This window comes from Tiliqua scincoides, chromosome 1 (assembly GCF_035046505.1).
Source record: "Tiliqua scincoides isolate rTilSci1 chromosome 1, rTilSci1.hap2, whole genome shotgun sequence".
Classification (NCBI taxonomy): Eukaryota; Metazoa; Chordata; class Lepidosauria; order Squamata; family Scincidae; genus Tiliqua; species Tiliqua scincoides.
In genome coordinates, this window is record NC_089821.1 from 208,684,603 (window position 1) to 208,707,008 (window position 22,406).

The following is a 22,406-nucleotide window of genomic DNA, read 5'->3' on the forward strand; positions in this document are numbered from 1 at the left end:
TTTATTACTTCCCTTTTCTATATTCTTATGTACTGTTGTATAATTTAGGATCTATAAAGAACATATGCCATATGCAGATAATAGACATGCAAAAGGGAATGTACAAACAGAATTATTGCATATAACCAACATGCATGTGTATAGGAATATGTAGAAAGAACATGAAGAATCTGCTCTTATAGATATTTCTACAAGGTGCTTCTAGGTGGGGACTTTTGTGACTGTTAGGCACATTGAATCAGTGCACCTGGTACTCATAATTCACATAGGGACTCTGCTGGTGCCCATGCCAAGTGCTGCTAGATCAATGTGGTTAGCACAGAAACTGATACAAATCGTGTACAGGCACAGTAATAATGAAGCACGGATTCTTGGTATGGAGTAACTATCTCCTTCCCCCCCTCTCCTTTCAGTGTAGTAGTGCTACTCTTCCAATTGGAAAGACCTAAAACCTAGTTTTCACAGATGTGGATGTAAAAGTGTGTCTTCATTGCTACTCTGTTCAAAAATAAAATCTCCATAAAGAGAACTGGGTGTTGAGGAACAGGGTTCTGCCCTAGCCTCTTCCTTGACATGCTAGCTTTTGATGCATAAGAGTGGGAGTGTATGCTTGAAGGACCATTCTGTGAGGTGAGCCATTGCCTGCAGTCTAAAGTACTACAACCCTGGCTCGCGTTTACTACCTCATCTGCTATTTGTGAGAACTAGGCCCAAGAGGATATATGCATTTGTTGTACTAGTAGACAGTTGTTCTAAATTGGGCACTCAAGGGCTTGTTTTTAGGATTAGACTTGCACATTTGCATTTTCAAGTGCTAGCTAAAAATGTGTGACGCTTTGCTTTTTAAAGACTAATTCAGTAGGATTTTTTTTTATTGGCCATCTGCCATGACAGATGCTCTTATTAAAATAGCTGTTCCGCTAACCAGTATCTTGGACAATATGATGACTTTTTGCATAAGTGGAATATACCAGAAATAACTTAGTTGCAACTCTTGGAATAATGTATCTTGTTTTAGTTAAACTGTTCATGATAGATGCCTTAATCTATTTCTTCTCATGCTGAGAAACTCAGTTCATATGGCTAATTTCTTTGAGTACTAAAAACATGAAGCTATTGGGTTTCTCTGAAGTTTGTTTTAAAGGTTTCAGATCTAATAACTTTGCTATTGTTAGTAAAAGTTTAGCTAAGCTTTTTCTGAGAACGCAATTCATAGCACTGTCTTAAACAAAATATGTCCTTCAGTAATTAAGGGATGGTGAAGTGTTAAGCAGGGTTGTGAACTCCTTTCCAAGCCCTACTTTGAAGCTTCTAGCAGAAGTATGATGCATAGAAATTAAGCAGGCAAAGCTTGTTTTGGTATTGTGATAGGCAGGTGAGGTTTTCACTATTGCTTGAATTTCTACATGACAGACAATTTTGTACATGTAGTACAAAACCAATTTTAAAAGTTGGCAACCAGGAAACATTGTTGGGTATTGGCTTGGAAACATTTCAAGAGTTAAGAGCCTTGTCTTTGTAGCTTAAATGCATTTACAGAAACAGGCACACTTACCTGGGAGTAATCCCTATTGAACATGAAGGGGTTTACTTCTGAGTAGACATGCATAGGATTTGCATGGTTAAACATCCATCCTTCAAAAAGAGAGCAGATGATATTAAAACTTTGAAAAATGCAGATATCTTGCTATAATGAACGTGGCATTATTTACAGTGAAGGAAGTTTGCATGTTCAGTGTGTGTATATTTATATAGATAGGAAAACAAATCATTCATTTGGAGGAGCATTTTCTTCTCCCTAAGCACTATAAGACACTCTACCACCCACCTAGTACAATATGTCAAGCCAGGAAGGAGGTGTTACACTGCAGAGAACTTTCTTCTGCCCAAGTCACAGGCTTGTATCCAGATCAGACTTTGCTAATTTGTTCAGACAGTCCCTCTACATGTTTATCAAGAAATAATTGTAATCAGCTTTTAGCAAATGCATACTGAGAATGTATAGGAAAGGACTTCTGAAGTACAGGCTGAGTCTCATTATTCGCGAGGGTTCCATTCCCAGAACTCATTTTTGCCTGGATGGCAAAAATCGCATTAAAGCAAATCAATTTAAAAAACAATGTTCCTTTGCTAGGCAATTTAAAAACAGCCTTGCTGATCTTTGTGATGTAAGACAGTCATTAGACAGACAATCCATCAATCAGTCTCTTTTTAGGCGCTTAAAAAAAACTTCACTCTGAGCCAGAACCCCTCCCTTCACCCAGAGCACAGTGCTGGGAAAGAATGCAAAGTGATTATCATTCTTTCACATGCTCAGGGGGAAAGGAGGGGCCGCTTGTCTTGGAGTGAAGCTGCTCTAAGTGCCCCGAGAGAGAATGATTGATGGATTGTCAGTCGACTGCCCTCTCTCACATTAATGAGGCTATAGTTAAATGACTTTTTTTCCTTTCATTTAAAGGACCCTTCTCATAGTGTTGGGATAAAACTGTGGGTGAAAAAGTGGATAATTAGGTTATACCTGTATAGTCAGTGACCCAAAGTGAGTTACTTCTGTTTCTTAGATGTAACGTACATCTCACAATGGTAGTCTGATCGTTTAAAGATTATTGGTAGTTTCTGCAGAAGGGAATAGCTAAACATTTTTTCTGAAACTGCAGGAAATAGTTTTAGGACATTTCTCAGAAGTTTAGTGCAATGTCATACCGGTATTATGACTCTAGTTCCAGTTTACAGTCGCCACCCCTCAATGTACCATAGAATATTAGAATTGGATCTTGGAGATCATCTAGTTCAGCCCCTTCTCAGTGCATACAACTGCTACAGCATTGCTGGCAGGTGGCCAACTTCCAAGTAGGGTGGGCAGACTGTTCTGGTGCTAGACAGCTTATACATTTAGGAAAGTCTTTCTCATATCTAAATCTACTTCCCTGTAGTTTCAACCCATTAGTTCTAGTCCTGCCCTCAGGAGTCACAGAGAATAAGTCCCCCTCCTTTTGCGTGACACCATTCAGATACTTGAAGATGACTATCATATCTCCTCCTGGCCTTCTCCATACCATCTCTTGTCTGTTTCAAAGGGAACTATTTTACCATTTCAGGGATATAAACCTTAGTTTAAGGATGTTTGGATCTCTTTTTGTGTACTCCAATGCATTGTGCTTTTTATACTTCATAATAGTTATGTTTTACTTACTTTGTTGATACTAACCCCCTTTTGGGCAACCAATATAAAGTGCTGTAATGCAAGCAGTTTAGAATAGTGTGGATGTTATGCAATGGAAGGAAAGTGCCAAGTTGCAGTGTCTTGTAGAATCTGGCAGATGGCAGAACCTGCTATACTGTTATTGCTATGCGGGGAATTCTGAAGAAGTTCTAGCAGAATAATGTAAGAGAATGGCATTTAATCCATGATAATCAAACAATATGAACCATCTGCAAAGCCACGATTTGATCCAGAAAAAATATAAAAAGATATACAGTGTTTTCTTCTTGTAAAGGCATTGTAATAAAAATTTTGCATAGACTGGATCATGATGACAAGATGTTTTCTTACAAAAAATGACACAGCAGATGTTCAGCCTAACCTTTGTTCTAAACATACTAAACCCAAACATTAGATTGTTATCTCAAAAGCAGGTATCATGAATCGTTGCTGTCTGAGGGATAATTTGTATTGCTGGTGAATTGTTTGTATTTCCGATTGTCTTCTGATTCAGTATGAAAATAAGGTTATGCTCTTTCTGTGATATTGCAACCAGAGATGGGTTGGGTGCTTTGCAAAGTGCTCTTTTCAGCCTACAAGCACTCAGCCATCAAATAGTGACCTAATCTTACATCTCCAGAACAAGATGTAGTAAGGAATAAGCAGTTCCTATGCTACACTTTCTGGATTCCTGGGCTGGCATCCCAGGCTGTGGACATATCCTATCTTATGCCATGCAATGCTGTGTAGTGCATCATGGGCCCCAAAACTGATCCAAAGGGCTGATTCTGGCAAAAAGTGTTCCTCCATCAAAGTTGTTGATATTGTAGATTGTGTGCAAAACTTTTATCATGGATGGCAAGATGCATTGGCTTGCGCAGGAACTACTGTGAATAGGAGGTAGTTAATGTCATACTTATTGGAAAAGCCTGAAAAATCAAAGTGGATTTATGTACTTGTTTCATGGAATATACTCTCCTGATCATAATCCTGGCAAACGTGTGTGGATTTGAGATATAAATGACTTCAAAAAACCACTTTTAAATAAAATTTGGGGGGGCGGGGGCACATATTTGATCATTTGGCATTATATTTCAAATACGTATGTGTTGTAGTAATACTCTTACTTTTGTATGAATGTTTTATTATTTTGTTTCAGTACAACTTCCAGCCAAGGATTTGTGTCAACTCTGCTCAGTATTAGAACTTTTGAGGTGATTTGTGTGTTAGGAATTTTATCCAACAATTAGACACAAAGATAGTTGATTGTAATCAGTTAATTAAAATTGTCTGTAAATATTTCATTAGGAGACAAAAGAAGAAAGCATTATTTCTGATGCGATGATAAAGCTTATAAGGCTTTATAGCACTAGAGATTTTTATAGCTCTAGAAATAAGGCTTTTATGTTCCAGAGATTAGTCTGGTGTGACATGCAGTTGTGAGCTGGATCATTTATTTAGGAAGATTAGAAACTTGTATGGTAGATAGTAGATTTGTATACCACACTTTAGATAATGAGTTCTTGAAAAGTGTACTGTTACTGACTGTGCAATGAAGTGCCTCTGATTTACTATGTATGGGAACATTAAAACAGTGCTGAGGGCACTATTCACCTTGTATACCAATGTTAATATTTTAATCTTGTGTAACTGGTCCCTTCGTCATAATGCTGATATACCAAAGTAAGTGGAAAATGTGCTTAAAATAAATAGATCTAATTTAGAAGCAGGAGCTCTGAATCGTATCTATGAAGCTATTGCTATAGTTCTCAAGCTGGCTCATGTGTTAATATTTACCCAGCTCTTGACTCTTCTTTAGAAAATTCAGGTTATTCAGGTGCTGTCAAATCAACCACAGCATCACAATAGATATTATCTCTAGAAGATTTCCTAGTTATAATTGATTCAGAGAAGCAGCAGAATTAACTTTCAAAATGTGTCCTTCTGACTCCCCACCCTGTAAACAATATCTCCCTTTGCGTTGAGCACTCTTTCTCCTTGAGTCTTTACCACTTTGGTAAAGGCTCTGTGGAAATAAACCTGAGCCCCTGGCTCTATACCTCCTGTGCCGCTACCCCCCCCCCCAGGAATCCTGCACAGGGGAAGCCATTCCACTTCTTCTCCCTGTTTGGTATATTCTAATAGCCCTTTGACAGTCTGCCAGCACTCCTTTTGTTCCATCTCAACGAATCACATAAAACAGTTGAAAATTACATTTAATTAAAATCTTTTCCACTTTCAAACGTGTTCTTCTGCCTGAAATTTACGGAGAGGCTTCTGACAAACGAGGGTTGATTCATACTTCACTCTGAGGGAGAGGGAGAGATACTGGTACCCTCTTCCTTTCCTCATTCTCCCTCCCCCCCCAGTGAACCTTTGGTCTATACCAGGGGTGTCCAAAGGTTTTCACAGGAGGGCCAAATCATCTCTCTGACACAGTGTCGGGGGCCGGGGGGGGGAGAATTAATTTACATTTAAAATTTGGATAAATTTACATAAGTTTACATAAATGAATATATTAAAGATGAACTTCTATGAACAAATGAAGGTCTTGCAATAGCTCAAGGCCTATAAAGGCCTTGCACAAAGCAAGGCTGGCCTTTCCTTTGCTGCCGCTACTACATCACAGACGTGAAACAGCAAGCAGTGGAGCAAGCCCTCACCCCACAGCTTACGTGAGAGGTCAAACAATTGCCCTCATGCTGAAAGCAGTTGTGTTGGTCCAATGTGGGCTCCAGCAAGTCTCTGGAGGGCCAGAGGCTCATTGGAGACTGAGGGCTCCCAGAGGGCTGCATTGGGAGTCCTTGAGGGCCACAAGTGGCCCCAGGGCCAGGTTTTGGGCACCCCTGGTCTATACCAATGTTCACGGTACTGAAAAGGCATCTACCACATTGAGATAGGGGTAGGTTAACCCTAGTGAGCCTGCTGCCTGTTTCAGGATGAGCAGGGGTCTGAAGTTGTTGTATCCAGTTCCACGTTTCATTCAAAGCAGATTGAAATTCTAATTGTATCAAAATATGGATGTCAAGACACTATTTTTCACAACTAACAGAGGGCCCAATCCTATCCAATTTTCCAGTGCCGGTGCTACTGTGCCTATAGGGTATTCACAGTTTCCTATGTTGGGGAGGCAGTCTTGGAGGCCTCCTCAAGGTATGGGAACATTTGTTCCCATACCTCGGGGCTGCGTTGTGGCTACCCCAGTGCTGGAAAGTTGGATAGGATTGGGCCCAGAGACTAGTACCAAAACTTACCTTAGCACCATTTGGCCAAGCCAATCAGATCACCTCAGGGCTGTGGTCACTGTAAGGTTTGGACCTCAGAGAGTTTTAGCAAAACAATTTAAAATATGGGTCAGTTACTAGCTCTTTTACTTGTGGAGAGCTAAGAGAGAATTTCAGTCTGCTTTGAATGTGTTCGTTTGTCAGATCCTCTATTAGCTGCTGACATTTTATTGCTGAACTTATTCTGTACTACAATTAAAGATTGAGGGAATATGTTTTAGCTCATATGCCACATACCTGATAACAAAGCATGAACCTTTGTATTAAATGCTACATTATGCCATAAGCACTTTTGCATATCAAAATATTTTCTTAAGTCTTACCAGGCTAATAGATCAGGTTTTATGGCGTGAATTTTGTTGTCATCCCTTAAAAGTAGGATGTAAAAGATTTCAAAAACAGGTCTTCTGATGAAAATTCATTGTAGCATCAAAGCATTTTTAATGATTCATGGTTCCATATACAGGTTTTTATTTTTATTTATCTGTCTTGCTACCTAAATATCATATGTAGTATTTTAAGGGAAATGTGCTTGTTATCTTCTAAAACTTAGAAATTAATCTGTACAAAGAGGTGTTGTAAAGTACCAACAGTTCTATTGCTGTGTTTACTCTTGAAAATTTAAAATACTCTATTCTACGGTGCCTCTGTGAATTCATTGCAGCACCCTATGAACCATGGTGTTAGCCTTTTTAAAAAATTATTTTTTTCCAATGGACCAACATGGCCGGTTATCAATTTTGAATCTATTCATTAGTCAAAATGACTGGTTTATTCTGATGATTGTTTATTACAAAATGACTTTGATGGTTTGTAATTAACTTATGGTTGCAGCATAGCCATGCATCCATAAATCCATTCTTATTGCCAGCCCAGTACTAGCTAAATAGCTTTCTTTAATTTATGTGTTTACATAGATTAAATGACTTGTGTGTGCTACTTATTACAAAAGAAAATAAAAAGGTAAAGTGAAGCCAAAACCTATACAATTATCTTTCCAGTTAATACGATAGTTTCAATATCAAGATGGAATTTGTGTGGAACAATTTATATATGAGTTCATATTGGTCAGTCCTAAAATGTTCTTATACAATACTTTGCTAGCTGAGGTATTCTATTAGAAGTGTAAGATTTACAGTCTCTGTAACTTATCTTTTCCATATATAATAATGTTTTTTGTTTTATGATACATTCTTTTTTATTCTCCCTTCAACATAATTATATTACAGTGTCTCCCATAATGCCGCTTTCTCTAGTGCTGTTTTTCTATAGTGCTCTAGACTTTGTTCTGTGTGTGGTTGACAGCTATTGTAGCCAATGAGTTTACAAGACCAATCAGCACCAATTCCCTACCTCATTCTCAGTTATGTCTCCCAAGGGCTGTTTCATACAACACCCAACTTTCAGGGAATATTCCCTGCACTGCTGGATATTTAATATATTTCTAAGTAAGCTCATGTGGCAAAACAGATAAGCAGCACTTAACCTGCAAATTATTTTGCCAGTGTATTTGTCTAAGCAGGGTTTTCACTGACCTGTACTTTATACATTATCTCTTCCTACATTTGCTACCATCACTTTGAACTGCATGTTTGAGTATGTAAACTTAGTGTTACCATGTCAGGCAGTCAAGTCCCATGATTAAAAAACCCCACAAAATGATCTTCAATCACCTTTTTAATACAGTAGGTCCCTGCTTTGTAGTGGGCTCACAATGCAATCAAATTGCTTTACAATGGACTCTCTGTGGCAAAACAAGGCTCGCTGTACGATAGGTCAGTGGTTCTCAAACTTGTGGGTTGTGACCCACCAGCTTGAGATCCTCTGCCCTTTTCCTTTTAAGGGATGGGGCAGGAGGAAAGCAGAGATGTGATCCTGAAAATTGCGTAGCTGTGAGAAAAGGGGGTTTGTTTTTAACCAAATGTACCTATTGCCAGGGTCCAGGGATGTGGGTAGCCCCAGGGAGCCCTCTGCAGGGCTTTCTGTGGCTTCTAGAAAGTAAAAGAAATTATTGTGACCCACTTCCGGTTTGCGATTGCCAAACCAGAAATGAGTTGCGATAATTTTTTTTTTACTTTCTAGAAGCTGTGAGGAGGCCTACAGAGGGCTCCGTGGAGATATCTGCACCTCCCAGACCCCGACAGCACGTACGTTTGGTTAAAAACAGCCCCCCCTTCCCCCACAGTGGTATGATCCTGGGGATCGTGTCACTTCTTTCCACCCCACCCCCCCTGCAAAGACTTGCTCTGGTTCTCAAACTCCCTTGAGAGGTTGAGAACCAGTTCGATAGGTTATTTCCTGTACAATACACTTATAATTTCCTCTGCAGAACCTTGTGGTTGATAGATAAGCTAATCTGTGATTGCAAGTGTTTGGTAGCATCTCAGCCAATAGCAGCTTGTTTAACAACTTTGTGTATTTGAGGGAAGAAACAGACTGGAAGGCAAGTTGTGGTTGTGTGTGTTGACGGAACGATTGAGGGGGAAGAAAATGGAAGCCTTTTAAATAGTTCCTTTAGTTTGTTGAACATTAAGAACATAAGAACAGCCCCACTGGATCAGGCCATAGGCCCATCTAGTCCAGCTTCCTGTATCTCACAGCGGTCCCACCAAATGCCCCAGGGAGCACACCTGATAACAGGAGACCTGCATCCTGGTGCCCTCCCTTGCATCTGACATATCCCATTTCTAAAATCAGGAGTTTGCACATACACATCATGGCTTGTAACCCGTAATGGATTTTTCCTCCAGAAACTTGTCCAATCTCCTTTTAAAGGCATTCAGGCCAGATGCCGTCACCTCATCCTGTGGCAAGGATCTGTGGTTCCACAGACCAACCACATGCTGAGTAAAGAAATATTTTCTTTTGTCCTAACCCTCCCAACACTCAGTTTTAGTGGATGTCCCCTGGTTCTGGTGTTATGTGAGAGTGTAAAGAGCATCTCCCTATCCACTTTATCCTTCCCCTGCATAATTTTGTATGTCTCAATCATGTCCCCTCTCAGGCGCCTCTTTTCTAGGCTGAAGAGGCCCAAACGCCGTAGCCCTTCCTCATAAGGAAGGTGCCCCAGCCCAGCAATCATCTTAGTTGCCCTCTTTTGCACCTTTTCCACTATATCCTTTTTGAGATGCGGCGACCAGAACTGGACACAATACACCAGGTGAGGCCTTACCATAGATTTGTACAACAGTATTATAATATTAGCTGTTTTGTTTCAATACCTTTTCTAATGCTCCCAAGCATAAAATTGGCCCTCTTTACTGCCGCCACACATTGGGTTGACACTTCCATCGACTTGTCCACCACCACCCCAAGATCTCTCTCCTGATCCGTCACAGGCAGCTCAGAACCCATTAGCCTATATGTGAAGTTTTGATTTTTTGCCCCAATGTGCATGACTTTACACTTACTGACATTGAAGCGCATCTGCCATTTTGCTGCCCATTCTGCCAGTTTGGAGAGATCCTTCTGGAGCTCTTCACAATCGCTTCTGGTCTTCACCACTCGGAAAAGTTTGGTGTCGTCTGCAAACTTAGCCACCTCACTGCTCAACCCTGTCTCCAGGTCATTTATGAAGAGGTTGAAGAGCGCCGGTCCCAGGACATATCCTTGGGGCACACCACTTTTCACTTCTCTGTGAAAATTGCCCATTGACACCCACTCTCTGTTTCCTGGTCTTCAGCTAGGTCTCAATCCAGGAGAGGACCTGCCCTCTAATTCCCTGACTGTGGAGTTTTTTCAGTAGCCTTTGGTGAGGGACTGTGTCGAACGCCTTCTGAAAGTCTAGATATATAATGTCCACGGGTTCTCCTGCATCCACATGCCTGTATACATTATGGTTCTGTGTGTTTGAGGTTAGTCTCAATTCCAGTAGGAGTGTTTTTAAAACATGGCAATTGGCCGCTGGGCACAGTAGCTTCTTAGCAGCATTCTGGCTGTATGTGTATTGAGGCAAGGATTTCCATAAAGTGAAAGCCTGCAAGCTCTCAGCCAGTAGGAGTGTTGTTAGCATAATAATGCCCCCTAGTGAGCATCATGGGCACCTAAATCACTTTTTAGAGAGGTAAATAGCTCTCTGACAGAAGTTGAGCTCTTCCAATGAATTGCCCAAAAAAAACATAATTGGATTGATACAATGCATTACATTGTAATACATTGCAATTGTAATACATTGTATTACATTGTAATACAAATGCAATACATTTTTACAATGCAGTGGTGTCTCCGCAACAGATTATCATCATAAAGTGAAGGTTCACTGTAAATGGGTATTAAATGTGAAAGGTACACAAGAAACTCTTACCAGAAATGAAAGCAAACAAAGCCATTTAGCATAGTGGCTAAGAAACCAAGCTGCTAATTTGAACTTCTCCAGTTCAAAACTCACTTCTATCATGAATTTTCAATAGATGACCTTCATCAAGCTATTCCCTCTCAGCCTTGGCAGCAATGTGGGGATAATAATACTAGCCTGTCTTACAGAATTATTTTAAGGATGGTATCAAGCTAATACATGTGAAGCGCTTTATACGCTCAGTATGCACAGTACAAATGCTAAGTATTAGCAATTTATTCCTAAGACGAAGAAAAAGTTGTAAAAATATCCAGGAGTAATATACCAAGAAAACCTCTCTGTAACACAGTGGTTCCCAAACTTGCCTAGGTCACAAAGTCCCCAGAGCCTCTTCTTCTTGGCTTAGCTGAGCACCATCATCTTGGATTATACAAAATCCAAGATGGTAGCACCCAGGGAAACAGGTAGGAAGGGCAGCCGGGGATATCCCATGGCCCCATGAGTGTGCCGTGACACCTGAAGGTGTCACGATGCACACTTTGAGAAGCTCTGCTGTAATATTAAAGGGATTAAAGTTAAAATATCTGTTTTTGTTCTGACCATTCTATTCTACTCTTGTCTCTAACTGTAGGTTTTTTTTGTTATCATTAACTGATTCCAAGATATATACTATTGCTAATTGTAACCTGTGTTTCTCTTTCAGAAAGATTCTTTTACTTTTAAACTTTTTCTCCTGACCTTTCTTTTTAACCCCATGTGCCTCCCTCAGAAATTCTTCAGCTATTTTAACTGTTTGTGTGTGACTTTTCCCACTAGGCAACAATTCTAAATTGATACACCAAGATTCTCTAAATTGATACACTAGTGGTTCTCACACATTTAGCACCGGGATCCACTTTTTTGAATAAGAATCTGTCAGGACCCAGCAGAAGCGATGTCATGACCAACAATCCTACCCACACTTTCCCAGGAGTAAGTCCCAATTATCATTGTTAAAAGGATATACATAGTAGCTTTTTAAAAGTACAGGTCAATCAGATTCGGCATGACTTGGACGCCGCTTTGGGCATATCTAGTGATGTCCCTGGGGAACCTGTCTGTCCTGCTATTTGGGATTCTTTTCAGCTTGTAGAGCCTGAGGATGTGGACAGGATTCTATGGAGTGTGAGACCTGCTGCTTGCCCGCTTGACCCGTGCCCAGCATGGCTAATTAGGGCTGCCTGGGAAGGGCTGGCCGAGTGGATGGGGAGGGTGGTGAATTCATCTCTGAGGGAGGGGGTGCTTCCGCCTGCCTTGAAGCAGGCAATGGTTCGCCCCCTCCTGAAGAAGCTCTCCATTGATCCCACTAATTTAAACAACTTTTGGCCAGTCTCGAATATTCCGTTCCTGGGCAAGGTGATTGAGTGGGTGGTGGCGTCGCAGCTTCAGAGAGTACTGGAGGAAACAGAGTATCTGGACCCATTCCAATCTGGCTTCAGGCCGGGGTTCAGGACGGAGACTGCCTTGGTCGCCGTGGTGGATGACCTTCGCCGGGGAATGGACAGGGGGAGTGCGTCCCTGTTAGTCCTGCTGGACCTCTCGGCGGCTTTCGACACGATCGACCATGGTGTCCTTCTTAGTCGGCTGGCCGGGTTGGGGCTTGGAGGCACTGTTTTAAAGTGGTTCCGCTCCTTCCTGGCCGACAGATCCCAGAAGGTGGTGCTGGGGGACGCCTGTTCAGCACCCCAATCTGTTAGGTTTGGGGTGCCGCAAGGTTCCATCTTATCCCCCATGCTTTTTAACATCTACATGAAGCTGCTGGGAGAGGTCATCCAGGGGTTTGGAGTGGGTTGCCATCAATATGCTGATGACACACAGCTTTATCTCTCCTTTCCCCCTGATTCTGAGGAGGCGGTTGGGGTCCTGGATCGCTGTCTGGAGGTGGTTAGGGGCTGGATGTGGGCGAACAAGCTGAAATTAAATCCGGATAAGACAGAGGTGCTCTTGGTTCGGAAATCCACAGCTCGGGTGCTGGACTATCGTCCTGCTCTGAATGGGGTTGCATTCCCTCTGAAGGAGCAGGTCTGCAGCTTGGGGGTTCTCCTGGATCCACAGCTGCACCTGGAGTCCCAGGTGGCGGCGGTGGCCAGGGGAGCCTTTGCTCAGCTTCGGCTGATTCGCCAGCTGCGACTGTACCTGAGCTGCGCAGACCTGGCCACAGTAACCCATGCCCTAGTGACATCTAGATTAGATTATTGCAATGCGCTCTACGTGGGGCTGCCTTTGAAGACGGACCGGAAATTACAATTAGTACGGAACGCGGCTTATCGTGTGGTGGCTGGAGCACATTGGTTTGACTCTGTCAAGCCGTTGCTTCGGCAGCTACACTGGCTGCCGGTTCTGTTCCGGGCCCAATTCAAGGTGCTAGTTTTGACTTTTAAAGCCCTTTACGACTTGGGTCTGGGGTATTTGAGGGACTGCCTCCTTCCTTACAATCCTGCCCGGGCTCTTAGATCATCTGGGGGGGCCCTTTTGACTGTGCCGCCACCAAGAGATGTGAGAGGGGCAGCAGCCAGGAAGAGGGCCTTCTCGGTGGTGGCCCCCGAACTTTGAAATACCCTCCCTTTAGAATTGAGAACTGCTCCCTCTTTGCTAACATTTCGGCGTGGACTGAAGACCTTTTTATTTCAAAAAGCTTTTAATTGTTGACAGGCTGGCTGGCTTTCTTGCTTTTTTATATGAGAATCCACGGGGTTTGTTTTTTAGATTTTTAATTATTTGTAAATTGTTTTGTTTTTAATGTTGTATTTTAATTGTTGTAAGCCGCCTTGTGTGCCCTTTGGGCATACTTACCATAAATTAATAAAATAATAATAATAATAATATTTTCCCAAATGCAATCATATACCATGGTAACATCAAGTTTTAATATGTTAAAAATAAAATATTGAAATGAATGGGGACCCACCTGAAATTGGCTTGTGACCCACCTAGTGGGTTCTGACCCACAGTTTAAGAAACACTGCTCTATCCCTTACTATGTGTAGGATCAATACCAGTGTTAATCACATTTCAAAATTCTAAATCCTTTTGCCACCAATTTAATATCAGCTCACAAACTTAAAGTGTAGAACCCTTTTTACTCTAAGTAGTCATATTACAAGCATGCAGATTTGAAATGGTCAAAATTCCTGACAGCCTGGGATAAAAAATACTTGTCAATGTGTTTCTGCCTATCACAGGAGTTTTTGAGCCAGTTTAGATATTATCTGGCCATTTTTCTCATGGGAAAGATGACATGTGGATAACTGTCACTATTTAGTTTAATAGCTGCAACTGCTACTTCTTTGATCTCTGGCATCCATTAATGTGGCTAGGATCTGTGAGCTACTGGCATTCATAGAAAAGATAGACTCCTTTTTAAGTTGGAAGAGCTACCTTAAACAGCCCATTGTAATTAATTGTAGTATTTCTTGGTAAGAGAACAAATCTAAACTTATTTGAAGTGGGAAGCATTTATCCCGAGTATTTCCATTCATGTCTCTCCCTTTGTAAAGGATGGTGTGGTGGTTTTGGAGTTGGACAAACCGGAAAGAACCAGGTTCAAATCCCCACTCAGCCATGAAGCATCCTGGGTGATCTTGGCCCAGTCACTATCTCTCAGCCTGACCTACCTTACAGAGTTGTTGTGAGGAGCAAAGGACAGAAGGAACTGTATACACCACTCTGACCTTGTTGGAGGAAGGACAGTATAAACATATGAAAAATAAATAATTGGCACTCGACAACAAGTGTGCTGGACTGGAACACTAGGGAATTATGGGAATCCCATAGACAATTTACAGACTATAGTGGCTTTAGCTTTTTGAGAGTAAGATTAAAACAGTGAATGGTACATGGAATTTTCACTTAAACTTAGAAACCATTAGCTGCAGATGTTCAAAATAAAAAGAATTTAGGCATTCACCCTTGAAGAGTGTGTGTGTGTGTGTGTGTGTGTGTATGGAGAGAGAGAGAGAGAGAGAGAGAGACTGTTGAGCCACTTGTGAAAATGAAGTCCCAGTTACAGTGAATGCCCAGAGTACAGAAAAAGGATAATCCAGAACATGGAGGAGTAAAGCAGAAAATGCCTTCTCATTTGAATGCTATTCTTTGATATTCAATTAAAGCTTGACAAGTGGAGTGTGTGATATAAATGAGGTTATTTCTGAACTTTATCAGTAACCTGAAATAACCTTTCTTCTGGAAAATGCTTAAACCATCTTTATGTATCTAACAGTACAATCCTATTGGGCACTAAAGCCAGCAGAATGAGCATTCCCCAGGAGTGACTGCTTCACTGCAGTTGCAAAAGGGCCTTTGGCAGTGCGTAAAGCAGCCTTGCATGAGACTTTGGCTCTAGACCAGCTCACTGATCTAGGTAAGTTGGCAGGAGAAGTGGAATGGAGCAGAGAGAAGGGTGGATTGGGTCTGGAAATTGAGATGATTCAGCAGCAGCAGTGACTGCTTAATCCAAACCTCCTACCTTGACCTGATCCTGCAGCCTGGGTCCACATGCACTGGCACCATTTTGCTAGCACAGATCCAAGTAGAAACCTCTGTGCTGCATTTTGGCATGGCTGCATTGGGCTATTAGATATATGCTAGGAATAGATAGTATACTGAAATACAAATTCTTAGATGGTACTTATAAATGCTGTAGTAATACAAATATTAACTCAAAGGCATTATATAGAATAAAATGTCAAACAGAATAACATTCTCATTTTTGGCATCCAATCAAGTAACAAATAGCTAGCCCAATCCTAACTGGGCTTTCTGCTGGCGGAACACACATTCCACTACCATAAGAGGTAGACAGGAGGGCTTTTTCAAGTGCAGAAAAGCATGCTTTAGAGCAGGGGTGTCATTCCTACAGTGGTCTGAATTATATTCAGGATGCCCGCTGAGGACCGAGAGTTATGTCATTAGGCAGGAAATAATGTCATTAAACAGGTCATGTCAGAAATAAGCACCTTTTCTCATTTAGGAACATTAGCTGCAAATGACAGAAGAGAAAATACGCAAATCTTGATCATATTTCAAGATATGGGAGAGTCCAATTATCATGCAGGCCGCCCTTTCAGCAGAGATAGCTCAACACAGCTCAGCAGCTGAGAACCCAAGGGCCAAACAAAAAGCTTCCATGGGCCGCATCCGGCCCCCAGGCCTTATACTTGACACCCCTGCTTTAGAGCTCTACCTGCTGAGCTGAGCCTCCCACCTCTGTCTGTTGCATCATATTCCTGGTCTCGCTGCCAGGCAGCAGGTGTCCAGGGGGTCCCATGAGTATCACCAGACACCACCTCAAGTACCACTGGTTGAGAAACATTGGCATATACCTTATAGATCTTCTTTTGAAGTTTAAAAGGAATAACTTAATTATTTTATATATAAAGTCTTGCAGACATGGCTTCCACATCAGTACTTATGCACTGAAGCACTACGCATTACACTTTAGAAAATTGCAAGGGCAGATTGCAAGAATGAAGCTGATCTGTATATGCTTCTGCCCTTTCGCAATCAGCTTGCTGGAAAATGAGTTCTTTCTCCTGTTCCTCAAGTACTAGGAGAATCTAAAGAGGTCCGTTGCTATAGCACATCCACTATGTAGCTCCCATTCTGGTCAGGTAATTTTACTGGAAAATTAATGAAAACAGTTTAAGCAAACCAATTCACTAGCCTCTAGTGTTTGCTGTGTATCTGAACTGCTTCTACATTGTATTTTGCATAGATTGATTGCTTTTTTTCTTTCCGCTTCTTGATAACCACTCCAATGGCAAAACCAGCTGTACACATTAGGGAAAAACTAAACATTGCTCTTTGTTCGTAAGCATAGAGTCTATATGTGGGGAGGGGGTAGAAAAAAGGGGCTTGGGTGGGGGAATGAAAGGGTAGAGTTGGTTATAGTGAAAATCTCTTATACAAGAATCTGTATAATTGAGTTCAGTCAAGTAAAGTTAATGATCTTCTCAACTAGTTTCTAGCTAAGACAGTCAAATGTTAAATGCTGTATGTCTAGGTTCAATGCAGAATTCAGCTTCCTGAGTATTTCATCTTTCATTTTAAGTGAGAGCATTTATGGTTGTGAGGAAATGCTTAAAACCCATTGAGCTTTGCCTGGTAAAATAGCAGCTGGATGGTTTGCTGAACCAATTTCCAGCGATTAGAAAAGAGCTAGGTGACCTGCATGGCTCCTTGGTCTGGCCCGTGATTTTGAAGAACAATAAATTATGCAAAATAGTTGAAATGCATAGGGAAATCTGCAGAATTGTGCACAATAGCCTGATTTTTATATGACTTTTCATGTTATAGAATTAGGGTTACATTGGTGTAGGTCAGGGGTGCCCAAACCCCGGCCTGGGGGCCACTTGCAGCCCTTGGGTGCTCCCAATCCAGCCCATGGGGAGCCCCCAGTCTCTGATGAGCCTATGGCCCTCTGGAGACTTGCTGGAGCCTATGCTGGCCTGATGCAACTGCTGTCACCATGAGGAAGTCTGTTTGACCTCTCACCTGAACTGTGGGACAAGGGCTCCTTCCACTACCTGCTGTTTCACATCTGTGATGCAGCAGCAGCAGCAAAGGAAAGGCTGGCCTTGCTTTGTGCAAGGCCTTTTATAGGCCTTGAGCTACTACAAGACCTTCATTCATTCATATAAGTTCCATCTCTAATATATTCATTTATGTAAATTTTAACAAATGTTTTATGTAAACATTTATTCAAATTTTAAATGTAAATTCTTTTTCCCCCCAGCCCCCGACTCAGTGTCAGAGAGATTATGTGGCCCTCCTGCCAAAATGTTTGGACACCCCTGGTGTAGGTAATGATGGTTCGTTTTAAAGGACTGGTTATACACGGCCTATTGCACACAAAATAATTATTTGGCACTTCTTAACAGGCCTTATCATGTGGATTGGGTTCCTCATGTTTAGCAACAGAAAAGAGATCTGAGCCCTGCTTATAACTTTTAGAACTGTAGTCAAGCATTGACTTGCAACAAATGTTGTATGTCATTATCGCACAACTGGTGGTCATTTGCGAAGTGCCTTTCTAATAGTAGAGAGTTGGAGTAGAGCAGGGATTAAGACTTATCTGAAAATATGCTTCCCTGGTTTGAATCTTGTCTCTGCTATCAACTTGCTAGATAGCTGTAGGCAAGCCACATCCTCTTCACCTCAGCTACAATATGGGAGTAATAATGTGCAGGGGTCTTATAAGAGCTAGATCAGTGTTTCTCAAACTGTGGGTTGGGACCCACTAGGTGGGTCGCGAGCCAATTTCAGGTAGGTCCCCATTCATTTCATTATTTTTTTCTTATTACTGTATATTAGATACTACCATGGTATGTGACTGTGTTTAGGGAAATGTTACAGATCTGTACTTTGAACAGGCTACTAAGTATATGCTTTAAATAATGATAGTAAATGGGACTTACTCCTGGGTAAGTGTGGGTAGGCTTGCAGCCTAGGATTGTTAAAAATTGTCCTGCTTGGTAATGTCACTTCCGGTCGTGATATCACTTTTGGTGGGTCCTGACAGATTCTCATTCCAAAAAGTGGGTCCCAATGCTAAAAGTTTGAGAACCACTGGACTACATCATGATGATATATGTGAAGCATATGCACATGATGTATGTAAATTATGATTTTTACATCAACATTCCCAAGTGTGAATGTAAACCTAGATAGGTGAGAGACTATAAGCATATTTAAACCTTAGTGCTCCCACCTATATTGTTAGTCACCATGAACACCTCCCTTTAAGGAAGGGAAAGGCAGCCATATGTATTTTAAGTAATTTTCCCACTAGGGCATTAAGATTCTGAGAACGTCAGCCAGTTATTGTCAGTCTGTCAATAGATCCCTTAGCAACCCGCTTCTAACTCTTATGTCCTAGTCATAACTGCTGCTTGCGCAAGTGGAGTGTATGCTCCACTGGTATATGCTGTTGCAAAAGCACCATAACTAATACCCTGGAGCCAAATATCCCCTTACCTCAAAGAGATGTCCAGCAGCTGAAATACCCTTATGGAATGCAGCGTAGCTGCTGCTACTTCATCAGCGTGCAGGAATTTAGTTATGATTGAGCTGCCTATTTTTCAGTTCTTCTCAGCCCTACTACTGAACTATTCGAAGACCCTTGCTCAGTAGGTTTATCCATTGTAACACTGAAGTCAGAGCATTGTATCTAGTTGCAACCATCCAGGAGTTGGTGACATAAAGTTGGGCAGAAGAAAAGTGGTGGGAGGAATGGGTACTTGATCTTTTCCCCCACTCCTATTGTTTTTCCTCTGCAGACTATTTCTTACTGCTTTTATCCTAATTAGGGTTCTGTGGTGTGTTTGCTGGTCAAAAAGGGAAAAGGGGGGACAGGAGAGATGTTGCAAATGAAAAGCAACAGGTAGGAGAAGAGTTGTCCTGCAAACATCCCACCTGAGCTGCCTGAGCCATGATGACATAGTGGTTATGGAGTTGGACTTAGACCTGGAAGATGCAGGTTTAAATCTCCACTCAGCTATGAAGCTTTTTGGGTGACCTTGAACAGTCACTATCTCTCAGCCTCATGTACTTCACACAATTGTGAGGACAAAAGGAAGGAACTGTGTAATACCAAAAATGCAAAAAATTAAATAAGTACCAGTAAATATTTTGGAAGGCAGAAAAGGACAATAATAATAATAATAATAATAATAATACAGGTATTTATATACCGCCTTTCTTAGTCTTTATTCAAGACTTTATTCAAGGCAGTTTACATAGGCAGGCTAATTTAAATCCCCGGAGGGATTTTTACAATTGAAAGAAGGCTCTATCTTTCAAGAGCCACAACAAATTCAGATGTTTCATTCTGATCTGGCCTCCATCCTGGCCTCCAACCTCCCACGCTCAGAGCAGATGGAAATAGCTTGGCTCAGCTTGTCAGCTGCTTCAAGGTCGCACGGTACCTGTGGCCTCGAACTGGCGACCTTGTGGATGTTATCTTCAGGCAAATGGAGGCTCTACCCTCTAGACCAGACCTCCTGCCCTGTCAAGTGATTCAGGACAAGTGATTCAGAACTCTGTATTGCTTTGAGATTGTCCCCCACATTAGATTTAGGCATTCAAGCCTGCGCTGCATCCAAGGCAGGATTGGGACTAAAAGCAGCTCGGCCTGGGCAAGGGGAATCGCTTCCACTTACCCCAGGTAAAGCAGCAGCAGCTACAAAAGTGCTTGATGGCACTTTTGCGACACTCCTGGGCCAGTGCAAGGGACTTTCATCGGCCCAAGGGCACATTAGGACTGTGCCCTTATTTAAACAAGAAGCACTATATTGGCTAGTAACTCTATATAGAATAACATATGAGTAGACTACATAGAGTAACATAGAATACATAGAGCAGGGCTTTTCAAACTGGGGCATCACAACGCCCCAGCCTGTGGGCTCTGGCCACTTTCACCTTAAGGGGTAGGGGCAGCCTGGAGGCAGGGAGGAGGCAGCGGCACGATCCTCAGGATGCGCCGCTCAGTACACTTACCCGAGCCTCCTGCAGCGTCCCAACCTTCTGCAGGGCTCCCTGCCGCTTTGAAAGCGAGTGATCACGTCCCGCCTCTCCTAAAGTGAACGTGGAGTGCGATCGCTCCAGTTTCACTTCTGAAGCTGCAGGGAGCCCTGCAGAAGGTCACGCAGGGCTCCCCACACCTCCGGGAGGCTGCAGGAGGCTTGGGTAAGTGTACCCAAGCCCCTGCAGCCCCCTGAGCGGCGCGATCCTGGGGACTGTGCCGCTGTCTTCCCCCCCACCTCCGCTGCTCCCGCCCGTCCCACAAGAACTTAGAGTGGTTCAAACTCTCCCTGGGAGTTTGAAAACCACTGACATAGAATAATACGTGAGTAGACTACATAGAGTAACATTTCCCTCTCGCATAACACCAGAACCAGGGGACATCCACTAAAATTGAGTATTGGGAGAACAGACAAAAGAAAATATTTCTTTACCCTGCGTGTAATTAGTCTGTGGAACTCCTTGCCACAGGAAATAGTGATGGCATCTTGCCTAGATGCCTTTAAGAGGGGATTGGACAAATTTCTGGAGGAAAAGTTCATCATGGGTTACAAGTCATGGCACGTATGTGCAAGCTTCTGGTTTTAGAAGTAGGCTACCTCAGATTGCTAGATGCAAGGGAAGGCATCCGGATGCAGGTTGTGTCTTGTTGTCTTCTTATGTTCTTATGGGCAAGAGGTGTGGTCTGGAGGTTGAGCTGCCATCTTGCCTGAAGAAGCTAAGTAGAATCAACTTCAGTATGACCTTGGATGGATGACTGGAATGCAACTGATGGAACTTTGTGGAGGAATCTGCAGGAATGTGGAGTGTGGCAATGGCAGCTGGCAAGACATAGATAGCATCTTGAGATCCAATGAGGCTTGATTTCCAGTTGCCTGTAGAAGCTGGGAAGGCTAGAGCTTCAGCCAGAACAGTGATTGCACTATCTGGAGAATTGGAGGGTTCATAGAAAAACATTTGTAAAAACCCCATTTGAAAAATGAGAGTTTATGATCAGTCTGCCTGTGTAAAACTGCCTTGAGTCTATGAGAAAGGCAGTAATTACAGTAAGTATTGGGATGGACTGATGAAGAAATGAAACTGAAACATTGACTTATAGATACCTAGATATACTAAAAAAAAAAATTAAGGAATTACACCTTGTGTCATTTACAGAAAAGGTCAGATCTAGAATCAGCTGTTGGTTTTTTCAACTTTGAGAAAACAATTATTTTGCTCTCCTGGTCGGTTGGTTAGCAGTATCAGAAATTCAGCCAGTAGCACACATTAACTATGATTGAGATTCTAAACACACTTACAAAGGAGCAAGTCCCTTGAAACTCATGGGATTTACTTCTGAATCAATATGTATAGGATTACAGCGTAAGAATGGTTTGTACACTGACTAGATTCGATTCAAGTAGAAGTTTTTTATGGTCTTGAGTATCTGGGCAGTTTCTTTTTTGGAAACTGTCCCTGTGGTTTTAACACATTTATTGGTAATAGGTAATAACTCAGAGGTAAGAGAGTTGTTGGAGCACCCTTCTTGTGTTCCATAGTTTGAGCCTTCTGAAATCCATACAAAAGCATATGTTGATACTTGGAACAGCAGGAAGAAAAGTATTTGGCATTTATGTCATAGGAAAGTAAGCTGGTGAGTTTACTCCTTCAGGTTCTGGCACCAGGAAAACAATAACTGGAAGCACAAATGAGCTATCTGTAGCCTAGGCCAATGGTGTTCCTTAAGCGTGTACAGAGTATCTCATTCTATATTGCCTAATTGCTTTTTATATCTGCTAATTTGAGATATTAAAAGCATTCAGAACTTTTGTTTTTCAGATGTGGTGCTGTTGTCCTTACTTGTCTTGAATATAGAAATCCAAACACACCTCTTGAATCATTTTGCCGTAGCAGGCAGTTGAGATGTTTGATGAAACATGGGGGAGTGGTGATAGAGTAAATGTTTTGCGTGAAGAAAGCAAGCCAAGTGGAATAGCTGGCATTTGCTGCTTAAAGGATTTGAGGCAGGTGGAATGACCTGCTGTCTCAGAGCAGACTGTATTAGGTGAGATGAATTGAAGAGCTGTCA

General features: G+C 42.0%; 1 protein-coding gene across 1 annotated transcript in view; it reads left to right on the forward strand.

The window, feature by feature from the left end:
- PEX7 (peroxisomal biogenesis factor 7) overlaps window positions 1-22,406 on the forward strand; it is a 75,281-nt gene that overhangs the window by 40,269 nt on the left and 12,606 nt on the right. The window lies entirely within an intron of this gene.